General features: G+C 43.6%; 1 long non-coding RNA gene across 2 annotated transcripts in view; it reads right to left on the bottom strand.

Moving 5' to 3' along the window:
- The window catches only part of LOC135221523 (uncharacterized), a 173,239-nt gene extending 160,665 nt beyond the window's left edge, over positions 1–12,574 (bottom strand). For both annotated transcript variants that reach the window (XR_010316000.1, XR_010316001.1), the window contains exon 1: positions 11,842–12,574. This is a non-coding gene — a long non-coding RNA (uncharacterized LOC135221523). The remainder of the gene's footprint in view (positions 1–11,841) is intronic.
- Positions 12,575–12,845: the final 271 nt, after the last annotated feature.

Below are 12,845 nucleotides of genomic sequence, written 5' to 3'. Positions count from 1 at the left end.
TTTTAAAATTAAGATGAAGGACACTGGTCAAGAAATAGTTTTTCCAAGTGACACATCAAAATATTGGCTAAAGGAGAGCCCATTGCCATGCCATCAGTTTGTTTGTAAATTTTCCCGTTAAAAATGAAATAGTTATCCATCACAGCCAGTTCCAAAAGTTTCCTAAAAGAGTCAATATCAAAACCTTCAAAAACACTATCTTCAGTAGGGAATAAAGCACTAATTATTATATCTATGGTTTCGGTGAGAGGTACATTGGTGAACAGTGAGGATACATCGTAACTAAACATAAATATAATAACCATAGATATAATAATTAGTTCTTTATTCCCTACTGAAGATGGTGTTTTTGAAGGATTTGATATTGACTCTTTTAGGAAACTTTTGGAACTGGCTGTGATGGATAACTATTTCATTTTTAACGGGAAAATTTACAAACAATCTGATAGCATGGCAATGGGCTCTCCTTATTCAATTAGTTACCGTCTTACTTTTCTATAAAATTCGAATTTCACTGATATATTGTTAATTAATCTATATATTCTTTTTAAAAAAGCATAATTTATTACTGTGCCCCATTTTAGTCTGATTTAATGTATAGAATTTTAATTTTTTCCGTTTTTAGCCCTGAAGATGGGATTTGTATCCCGAAACGTAGGCGTTGGATGAAAATAAAATTTTTAACGAAAATATGCTGAAGTTTCTGCTGGCCATACTCTTCTTATTAGAGATCCGACTTTCTAGAAGCGACAATAACATTCATTATATATATATATATATATATATATATATATAGTATATATATATATATATATATATATATATATATATATATATATATATATATATATATATATATATATATATATATAGTTACATGTATATGTAAGTATATATATATGTATATATATATATATATGTATATATATATATATATATATATATATATATATATATATATATATATATATATATATATGTATATATATATATATATGCATATATATATATAGTATATATATATATATATATATATATATATATATATATATATATATATATATATATATATATATATATATGCATATATATATATATATATATATATATATATATATATATATATATATAAGTATATATATATATATATATATATATATATATATATATATATATATATATATATATATATATATATATATATATATATATATACTATCTTCAAGGGGGTACGCCCGCCCGGTCAGTCAACATGCCCTACTAGGTTAGGTTAGTTATATGTTAGTTTACCTTCTAGTTTGTCTTTCTTCAAGGGGGGGTACAGGAGGCTTTGCCCCCTGGTCAGGCAACATGCCCTACTAGGTTAGGTTAGATTAGGTTGGTTAGGTTAGGTTACTTCGCCCCCCCCTGGTCAGGCAATATGCCCTACTACACTCTTTTTCTTTTCATCTGTCCATCCGCCTGTGGTGTTTTTTGTATGGTAACACTGCGTCCCGGGCTTTACATAGTTACGCTATGTGTAGTTTTAGGTAAATAAAAGGATATCTGGGTGTACATTTGCAACTGAAAAGTATTTTAATAATTTACTGTACGCGAATTACACCGTTAATATTCGAAACAGGATATTATTATAATCATTGAATGTAACTATCTTTAGCCCGGGACACAGTGTTACCATACAAAAACACCATAGGCGGATGGACAGATGGAAAAAAACAGAGTATAGGTTAGGTTAGCTCTTGAAGGGGGGTACAGGGGGGGGGGGGCAAAGCCCCCTGGTCAGGCAACATGCCCTACTAAGTTAGGTTCGACTAGGTTAGGTTAGGTTACTTCTTCAAGGGGGGTCAGGCAACATGCCCTACTAGCTTAGGTTAGGTTGGTTAGGTTAGGTTACATGCTCTACTAGGTTAGGTTAGGTTAGGTTGGTTAGGTTAGTTCTTCAAGGGGGGGTACGGGGGGGCGAAGCCTCCATGGTCAGCCAACCTGCTGTACTAGGTTAGTTTAGGTTACTTCTTCAAGGGGGGGTACAGCCCGGTCCATCGTCAACATGCCCCTAGCTAGGTTTAGGTTGAGGTTATCATTCCCTGACTAGGTTATGTTTAGGTTAGTTATTCAAGGGGGGGTACGTGGGGGCGAAGTCCCCCTGGTCAGGCAACATGCCCTACTAGGTTAAGTTGGTATAGGTTAGGTTGGTTAGGTTAGGTTAGTTCTTCAAGGTGGGGTATGGCCCCCCCCGGTCAGGCAACATGCCCTAGGTTAAGTTAAATTAGTTTGGTTATATGTCAGCCTATCTTTAATTTTGTATTTATGTATTTATTAATTCATATTTGGGACCTATTACACATTTACCATTCAGAACTTAAATCCCACCCTTCTCCCATTATATATATGTATTTGTATTTATTCATATTTCGAACCCATTACACATTTACCGTTAACTCCTTAACCAACCATTTTTCTTTTATTACCCTCAACACTGCCAATCTTATTTTGTTAACTATACTTTTTGTTTACCTCAACCCCACACCCACTCAACTAATAGCATCAAAGCATTTTTACTACCTCACCCCATCTCCCCTACCCTGTTTTCTATGGTCCGGCCTGCTTTCACCTCCTAACCGTACAACGACATCATTGTTGAAACTGTCGTCATGGCTGCATCTAGTGCATCAACTTCGTGCTCGTCCTAGCCCATCAGCAGGGGGACTCTGCCAGCTGTATGTAACAATTGTTACTTAAGTTACAAAGAATTCTCTGCCTATTACTCAGGCAATTATGACCGGCTCATCGAGTTATGCCAGGACCACGGCCTCCTGAGAAAGCAGGTCTTTTGCCCCCATTGTGGGAACGAGTGCCGTCTAGATTTGCAGAAGAAGTGCTTCAGGTAAATTCCTTACATGTTGTTTGTTGGTTTCTACATCTAACCGTAATATACTTCGCCCCTAGATTAGTGTAAATATGTTATTGTTATAATACAATTAAGTTTGTTCATACTTACCTGGCAGATATACATATAGCTGTATTTTCTGAAGTCCGACAGAATTTCAAAACTCACGGCACACGCAGTGGGCGGCCAGGTGGTAGTACCCATTCCCGCCGCTGGGAGGCGGATATCAGAAACCATTCCCATTTTCTATTCATATTTTATTAATGCCCCTGTCTCCTGAGGGGAGGAGGGTGGGCACTTTAATTATATATATCTGCCAGGTAAGTATGAACAAACTTAATTGTATTATAACAATAACATTTTGTTCATGCCACTTACCTGACAGATATATATATAGCTGAATCCCACCTTTGGATGGTGGGAAGAGACAGAATAGGATTTATAGGAAACTTAAATTAAGTAGATGATGTATATCTTGGTTCCTCACCTGTTAGCAAAGTAGACTCTGTGATTACTGTCACTTAAGCCTGCTTTTGCTTAATCAGAGTTGCCAGCCAGGTGAAGACCTGTAGTGCTGGTGCGCTCTGGATGATCTGTCAACGGGGACGTGACCTCAACGTGACAAGACCATCGAGCCATACATATGAGGGCAACGAAGCAACTGACCACCACCTGACCAACTATCCAAAGACCCCTTGAATACTAAACTAAGGGATGGGAGATCTTCACACAAGACTCACCACAACCTAAAAACACAACAATAAAAACTAACCTAAACCTAACTAAGGGATAGGGAAAGAGCTACCTCCAGCCCCCAAGACTGTGTCTGCAGAAACGTATGGCCCAAGAGAATTACAGTCGTCATAAATCGTTCTCACATCCCTTAGGTAATGTGAGGCGAAGACAGAGTTACTCCTCCAAAAGGTGCCATCAAGAATGTCCTTGATTGGACATATTCTTTTGGAAGGCAAGAGAGGTAGCGACAGCTCTAACTTCGTGAGCTTTCACTCGTAAGAGGCTCAAATCAGTCTTCTGGCAAGATGAATGAGCCTCTTTAATGACGTCCCTCAGAAAGAAAGCAACAGCATTCTTAGATAAAGGTAACTCTGGTCTCTTCACAGAGCACCAGAGATTACCTGAGGGACCTCTTACCTCTTTTGTTCTATGCACATAGAACTTGAGAGCCCTGACAGGGCACAAGGGCTCTCTCTGGTTCTTGGCCCACCAGACTTGACATACCCTTGATCTCGAAGCTCTTCGGCCAAGGGTTAGAAGGATTTTCATTCTTTGCCAAGAAAGTTGGGCTCAAAGAGCAGACAGCGTTGTCTCCTTTGAATCCCACTAGATTACTAAAAGCTTGTATTTCACTAACTCTCTTAGCCGTCGCTAGAGAAGTTAGGAAAAGAACCTTCCTTGTCAAGTTTCGAAGAGACGCTGCTTGAAGAGGTTCAAAAGGACTTGACATTAAGAACCTAAGAACCACGTCAAGGTTCCACGAAGGCGGTCTCGTTTGGGGAATCTTCGAAGTCTCAAAAGATTTTAAGAGATCATGAATGTCTTTGTTGTCAGAAAGGTCCAGGGCCTCTGTGCCTAAAAACCGCTGACAACATGTTCTTATATCCCTTGATGGTAGGGACTGCTAATTTCTGCACATTTCCTGAGAAAGAGCAGAAAATCGGCTATCTGGTTCACAGAGGTCGTGGAAGAGGAAACTCCCTCCTTTTTACACCATGCCCTGAAGGAAGCCCACTTCGATTGGTATACAGCTCTTGTAGATGCATGTCTTGCATTTGCGATTGCTCTCGCAGCTGCTTTCGAAAAACCTCTCGCTCTGGCCAACTTTTCGATAGTCTGAATGCAGTCAGACCCAGAGCGGAGAAGTTTTGGTGATACCTTTTGAAGTGAGGCTGTTTGAGTAGATCTTTCCTCCAGGGCAACGTCCTTGGAAAGTCTACAAGGAAAGACATGACCTCTGTGAACCATTCTCTCGCTGGCCACATCGGGGCGATAAGGGTCAACCTCATCCCGTCTGAAGCCGCAAACTTCCTCATGACTTCCCCTATGATCTTGAATGGCGGGAAGGCGTACAGATCTAGGCCCGTCCAATTCCATAGCAACGCGTCCACAGCGATTGCTTCTGGATCTAGGACCGGGGAGCAATACAGAGGAAGCCTCTTGGTCCTCGACGTCGCAAATAAGTCGACCAGAGGACGTCCCCACAACCTCCAAAGGTCTCAACACAGTCTTTGTTTAAGGTCCATTCCGTCGGTAGGATTTGTTCCCAACGACTGAGAAGGTTGGCCCTGACGTTTTGCACTCCTGCAATGAACCTCGTCAGGATCGTAACCTTTCTTCTTTTCGCCCACAGCAGAATCTCCTTCGCCAGGTGAAACAAAGTTCTGGAGTGTGTTCCTCCCTGATTCTTCAAATAAGCGAGTGCTGTGGTATTGTCGGAGTTTACTTAAACAATTTTGTTCATCAAACTCCCTTCGAAGAACTGCAGCGACAGAAAGATTGCTGCTAGCTCTTTGACATTTATGTGCCAGGCTACCTGTTCCCCTCTCCAGGTGCTGACACTTTCATCCCCTCCTAGGGTTGCTCCCCAGCCTGCAATGGAAGCGGTCTGAGAATAAACACTAGGTCGGGGCTCAGAAGACTTAGGGACAAGCCCTCCTGTAGTTTCTGTGGGTCGAAACCACCATCTTAGATGGCTCTTTATTGGATGCGATATTCTCAAGATCGCATTGAGATCGTCCTTGCCTTCCACTCGTCCGACCAAGGAAAACAAAAAAACTGGAGAGGTCTGAGGTGCAGTCTTCCCAAGGAAACAAACCTTTCTAGCGATGAAATGGTGCCCAGCAGACTCATCCATTCCCTCGCAGAGCAAGTTTCTTTCCCCAAGAAGGCCGAGATCTTCTCTAATCCTAGCCGCTGACGTTCCTGGGACGGAAACGCTCGAAAAGCCACTGAATCCATCTGAATCCCCAGATACACGATGGACTGTGTCAGGGTCAGATGCGACTTTTCGAGGTTGACAAGAAGTCCCAGGGACTACGCTAGGGCTAACGTGAACTGCAAGTCCTTCAGACACTTCTCTCTCGACGAAGCTCTGATAAGCCAGTCGTCGAGGTAAAGGGAAACTCTTATCCCTGAAGAGTGTAGCCACCTCGCCACATTTTCATGACTACGGTGAACACCATTGAAGCCGTGGTCAGGCCGAAACAAAGAGCTCTGAACTGCCACACTTTTTGCCCAAGACGAATCTAGGTACTTTCTTTGAAAGAGGGTGGATCGGGATGTGAAAGTACGCGTCCTGCAGGTCTAAGGACACCATCCAGTCGCCCGGTCTCAAGGCTCCCAGAACAGAATGAGGCGTCTCCATCGTGAATTTGGTCTTTTCCACGAAAAGATTGAGCCTGCTTACATCTAGGACTGGACGCCAACCTGACGACTGCTTTGGTACTAGGAAAATCCTGTTGTAAAAAGCCTGGAGACCCCAGGTCCGCGACTTGTTCCACCACTCTTTTTTCGATCATTTGTTGTAGAAGATCGAATTAAAACTTGTTCTTTTTTCTCCCTGATAGGATGGAGAAAGGTCTCTGGGAGTAGTAGAAAGAGGAGGAAGATCTAAAAAGGGGATCTTGTACCCCTGCTCCACGATCTTGAGGGACCAAGGGTCCGTGTCTCTCTCTCTCCATGCTCCCGCAAAGAACTTCAGTCTGGCTCCGACTGGTGTCTGAAGGACATGCGTCTCACTTGGATGGCTTTGGTTTGAAAGAAGCTCTTCCTCTTGCAAGCCCTCTCCCTCGAGGACTGACTCTCGAGGGAGGAGCCCCACGAAAGGGCTTAACCTTCTTCGGTGGTCGTACAAAAGCCAAAAGAAGTGGAAGGAACTGTCGGACGTCTCAAGGGACTGGGCTAAGAGGTCCTGCGTTGCCTTTCTTGCAACTGCTTGCCAGGTCCTTAACCAAAGTCTGGGGGAAGAGATGGTTCGTAATAGGAGAAAAGAGCAGCTCCGCTTTCTGAGCTGGAGTAACTGATCGAGCCGTGAAATTACACAGCAAAGCTGTCTTCTTCAAGAAGGCCGTCCCAAAATGAGGAGACCAGCTCCTCTGAACCATCCCTGACGGCTTTGTCCATGCATGATAGCACGCTGGACAGCTCCCCAAGACTGAGAGACTCTGGGCTTCTCGATTGCAGATCCAGAACTCCCAAGCACCAGTCTAGGATAGGAAGTTGAATAACTTCAAGAGTCTGGAGCAGCCCCTTCAAATAGATGGTCCGTCTCCGTAGGGTCCAGGTCACTTTAGCAGTGGATAAAAGGGACCTCCTCTGAGAATCCACCAAGCTGGAGAAATCCCCTTGTGCTGAAGAAGGGATTCACACACCCATGTCTTCTTTGGTTTTATACCACATACCTCCTTTACCGCTAAGTCTAGCGGGAGGAAGGGCGAAAGTTGTCTTGCCTTGATCCTTCCTTCATTCCATCCAGTCTTGGAGTTTCTTGAATGCCCGCTTAGTAGAGAGCGAAGTCTTCATCTCGACAAACTCCGGGGTCTTACAAGTATTAGGAGGATTGAAAACTGCGAAGGAGGAGGAGACGTGGGAGCTGCAGGCTGGAACTTGTCCTCGAAGGACGAACGCAACGCAACAGCCGCACAAGAACTTTATAGTCCGAGATTGAAGAGGCAGCAGAAGGTTCCTCTTGTTCAACAGAGTCAGCAGGACTACTCAACTCTCCTTCTTCTCTAATCGGAAGAGGAGACCGCCTCTCCGAGAGAGGGCGTACATCTATCGGGTCTTGCCTTAATCAAAGACCCCCGATGTTTACTGGTAGAAGCCTTACTATTGGCTGTCTTCTTTGTGGCGTTTGTACCCGGCGCGAAGGAGGCAGAGCGTTTCCTGGCGGCGATGAGCATCCTTAGCGACGCCCGAGGCAGCCTCACTTGCAAGAGAAGCATCCTTACGTTTCCTCAACGAAAAGGTAGACATTTTCTCAGGTATACGCACCTGTGCGCGCAACCCAGCGTCCTGGTGTAAGTCTTCTTCTTGGCCGGAGTCCCCCGAAGCGTCCTGAAAAGTGTCCTGCCGAGCGTCCTGCCGAGCGTCTTCAAAAGCGTCCTGAGCGCACTCAAAAGCGTCCTGAGCGTCCTCCCGAAAATCACGGCAAGCAGCCTGCCCATGACGTCGAGAGGGAACGAAAGCGTCTTCTTAGTGGGGGAACGAGATCGGCGAGTCGCCGAAGGAGACGCAATCGGCGAAAGAGACGAGCGAGGAGAGAGAAGGAGACTGCTTCGTCCTCTTAACGGGCACAGTCTAAGGTCCTTCCTTCCATACCGCTTAGGCTCGACTGCTGCTGGGCGAGCCTCTGAGCCATAAGCGTCGATAGCTGGTCCTGAAGGGACAAAAGAATGTTCTTCGTTGGAGAGGAACGAACAGAGGGAGCAGGGCTGATCCTGCGAGAAGACGAGGGGCGAGGGGACGCCTCCTTCCTTCTCACAGGTATAACAGCTCCTGTTTCTCCTCCAGGATACGCGCCTGTGCGCACAAACCCAGCGTCCTCGTCGGAATGAGAATTTTTACCTCTCTTCTGAGGAGGAAGAAAAGCGTCATAAGCGTCCTCCGAAGAAAGCGGCGATACAAGACGTGAAGCGTCAACACGAAACGTCCTTTTCAGCGGACGAGAGTCTATCCGAGCGCTCCACCCCTTGCGCGGGGAGGAAGCTTTGGAGGACGAAAAGCAGTCCTTAATTAAGGATGCGCGCCCGTGCGCGCTCCTTGACAGCCTGGGACTTTGCAACAAGGCCTGCCGAAGGGACGCCAGATCGGTGGGGAGCCCCCGTAACCCTCTTGCGGCTTTCGACATACCCCCTCCCTGATTCCTGGGAGTCGGATAGCGGTCTAGGCCTAGAGGCATTATGGGGCCGATCTGACGCCCCCTCCACAACACTAGGGCACGATCACGCACTTGCACTGAGCCAGTTTCCAAGGCTTTCACTTTGGTCTCTAGAGTACGTAGAGACTCCAAAATAAGAGAGAGCATTACCTTCTCCCGACACAGATTCAGGGCCCGAAGGCAACACAGGTTTAGGAGATGCAAAATCTACAGGTGTTATTACAGGAGAAATATTATCACCCTTACCTTTGGTAGAACCACTCCTGGAGGAAGACCTCCTGATCCTATCGCGTTCTAATTTACGCCGATAGGAATCATACACTCTCCAATCATCATCGGCCAATCCATCACATTCATTGCACCGATCATCCATCAAACAAATATGCCCCCTACAACTCATACATACTGTGTGGGGGTCTACCGATGATTTCGGTAGCCTCACCTTACAATCACTCCTCACACAGACTCTGAAACTCACTCCACTTGATCCAGACATCACGTTTACAGAAAAGTCAATCCAAAGTCAAAAAACGGTCCACTATCGCGTATGCCAATCCAACAATCCAAAATCAATACCAAAAGTCAATCAGATACTTAAATGCGAGTCAAATCCAAAAAATCCTGGGCGGAGGTCTGTAAACAGTAGTTTACCGACCGGCGACAGAAAAAAATATGAATAGAAAATGGGAATGGTTCCTGATATCCGCCTCCCAGCGGCGGGAATGGGTACTACCACCTGGCCGCCCACTGCGTGTGCCGCGAGTTTTGAAATTCTGTCGGACTTCAGAAAATACAGCTATATATATATATCTGTCAGGTAAGTGGCATGAACAAAATTAGATTTCATTTATACCATTTATGGCCTACTCCATATTTTCAGATTTTGAGGTTTGTAATTGGTATTTCTCTTTCCACATTTTCTCTTAGGTGTGACCGGTCTTATAGGCCTTACAGTAAGAAGGCGAAGAAGCATTGTTCGTACTACTTCTCATTATTTAATGGCACTTGGTTTTCTGGGTCCCACCTTGATGTCGAGACCGTTCTGTTCTTTGCATACCTGTATGTGAGCAATTTTTTTTCTTGCGAGGACAGAAATTGGACTGTCGGACACAACCATTAATGATTGGGCCAGTTTTTCCCGGGAAGTATGTATGTTTCTCTCTCTCTCTCTCTCTCTCATATACCAACCGTTCTTGTATTATTATGTAATTTTCCCTGCTTAATTTCCTTCCCTAACACTACTTTTTATTTCAGGTCATAGTTAATTGGTTCATCCAACAGAAGAAACAAATTGGTGGGTCCGGCACAACTGTTGAAATCGATGAGGCGAAATTCAGAAGGCGGAAATACAACGTAGGTCGCGTCATCGAAGGACAGTGGGTGTTCGGTGGTATCTGTAAGCAGACCCGAGAGTTCTTCGTTGTTCCTGTTCCCGATAGGACCAGTGGGACTCTGCTTGCAGTTATCTAGGAATACATTGTGCCAGGGACCACTATTATTTCCGACTGTTGGAGGGCTTATGACTCCCTGGGAGACGAATTGTACGTCCATTTGACAGTCAACCACTCAAGCAACTTAGTGGACCCAGTAACCGGTGCTCATACTACTACAATAGAGAGGAGGTGGAGGGAACTCCGGGAGTCGACTCCGAGATAGGGGCGGCGTATGTACAACTTCGTCGGGTACTTGGCTGCTGCGTATTTCAAGTTACATTTTCAAGACCCCAAAACCCGACTCCACGCCTTCATAAAGGCAGCTGCTGCTTTGTCCACCCCTTTAAGGTAAGGTTCAAAAATTATTCTTAATTATTATTTTATAGAAAGTTACGTTAAAGCCTATATTACTATTCCGCGGGGTGCTACTAGTCACTTAGGCAACTCGTACCTTCGTTCTCACCCCCCTTCCCCCCGAGAGCGCCATCTTCCCCTTAGTAAACATATGGCTCTGTGGTGGTTGAGGAGTTCAAACATGGCGGTTATGTTTACATTTCTCTGCCTGAATTGAATACTTGATAGATCGATCTATAGAACTATTCCACGGTAACCTAGACTATGGCAATTGACGTTTTCCTGTGTTATTTTACTTGCTTTACAAGAGTTGAAGGGAATATTTTTTTCGTTCTACTGGAACTAAACTTTAATTTACTTTTGGACTCGTTACGTTGATTCGTTGACTGTCATGTAGTCTTCAAAGGTAAATTACTGCTTAGTTACAGTCGTGCAAATGAATATTACTTTCAAATCTTGTGCAGCAAGTAAAATAACATAGGGAAACGTCAATTGCCATAGTCTAGGCCACTGCGGATTGCTTCAGTAGAAATAACTAAACATTTTGAACTAACAAAGTAAAAGTTAAGCTACCTAAATAATGAGTAAGGTAAACAATAAGGGAATAAGGCTTTGCACCTCATAAATAGTGTAGTTGTGTGCTGCCCGCAACTGTGTTTGTAGAGTGAGCACTTAGGAACCAGGAACAGCAACAGTAGGTAAAACTGCATAGAAAAACTGCAACTGCCATAGCATGGGCCGCTGCGGATAGGTACCCTAGATCTACCCTTCAATCTTTTGAATGGTATGCTTAAAGATGTAATTGTATTCTTTTTTCACCAATTAAATATTGAGTGAATAAGGCTGGAAGGTTGTTCCACTCGATGCTGATGGATCCAAAGCGGTGTTTCCACCCTAGGCTAGTAGAAAAAATCAATGACAAAGGTAATAAATAGTCCATCCAGAGTTGTTCCATAGATTTACCCGGTAGTTTTACTTTAACTTGTGCCACTAGCATGATAACTGGTAAACTTTCCTGGCCTAAATGATCCTAGTAGGCCTAGGCCTAACCTGAAAATTCGTAAACGGTTGAACCTTGTAAAAATGTCATTTAGGATTATCAAAATATGGTAGTGAATCTCGCAGACCTCTTACTTCAGTGAAGAGTTTATTACGCTAAGCTACTGTATCATTGACTTAAAATAGTGCCATATCGAAACTACATTTGGTGTATCTTGTTTGCAACTTGCAACCAGCCTACCTACTACAACCTAGCCTAGTAGGCTACCTACCTATGGGTTGACTAAGTAGCATCATCTGAATTCTTAAAAAGTGGGTTATTCTTGCTGTCCCCATTTTGCGTTATTCTTGAAACTCTTCGAGAACAGTCATGGTTATGTTATCACTGCATTAGTATAGGTTACAGAATGTGAGAGATAATGATATTTTCACACACTTCGTAACTCATAACCAATGTCTGACAAGTTGAAAATAACTAAAACACGAATAGTGACTGTGAGAGTAGTGTTTCTCACACTTAGTTAAAAGAAGACTCGGTGGAACTACTCGCATTGTCTAGGATTTTTGTCGGCCATGCGTTGTATTAGAAAATGGCAAAGCAATAATGTATTATCAATCAATAAACCTGTGGTGAACCACTCGTTGTGAGGCATATCTGTTATCAAGAATAACGTTATTCGCCGTGCGGTTGTCCAACCAATCTACACCATTCTTACGGAGGGCTATTATATAAGAAATATATCGTCGAGACTACTGTTGTAAGTGGGTTGTGGTTCAATCACTCTGCGCCTTTGTTGTTCTCCCCTGAGACTGAGAGTCAATCTGCCCTAAGAGTACCCATTATGTTCGTACAGTGGGCTGCCCTAAGAGTACCAATTATGTTCGTGCAGTGGGCCGTAAGCAAGCACCTTTCGCGTTATTATCATCTGTATTATTAATCATCGAGTGATAATGTTACCGTTATGATGAGTTTAGACAATGAATTGTTTATGGAAGCTTGTGATGTGTCAGGGGTATCTATGGTATAGGCTAGGCTAGGTTAACCATTCTTAAGATGTCTCTTCGTTCAAATAATGGTCAGTGTGATGATTATGAACCCATAGAGGTAACTGAGACATTTGTGACAGTGCTGCTCTGAGCAAGGTGAGGGTAAAGAGGAAAACATTTGTATTAAAAAGAGATAAAGGAAAACGTGATTGGCAGTTATATTAAAAATAGAGGAAAACGTAAATGGAAGCCTAGTCTCATAAAAATAAAGAAAGAAAACTTAGGCTAA

This window comes from Macrobrachium nipponense, chromosome 2 (assembly GCF_015104395.2).
Source record: "Macrobrachium nipponense isolate FS-2020 chromosome 2, ASM1510439v2, whole genome shotgun sequence".
Lineage (NCBI taxonomy): Eukaryota > Metazoa > Arthropoda > Malacostraca > Decapoda > Palaemonidae > Macrobrachium > Macrobrachium nipponense.
This window is presented reverse-complemented; position numbering and strand designations above follow the sequence as displayed.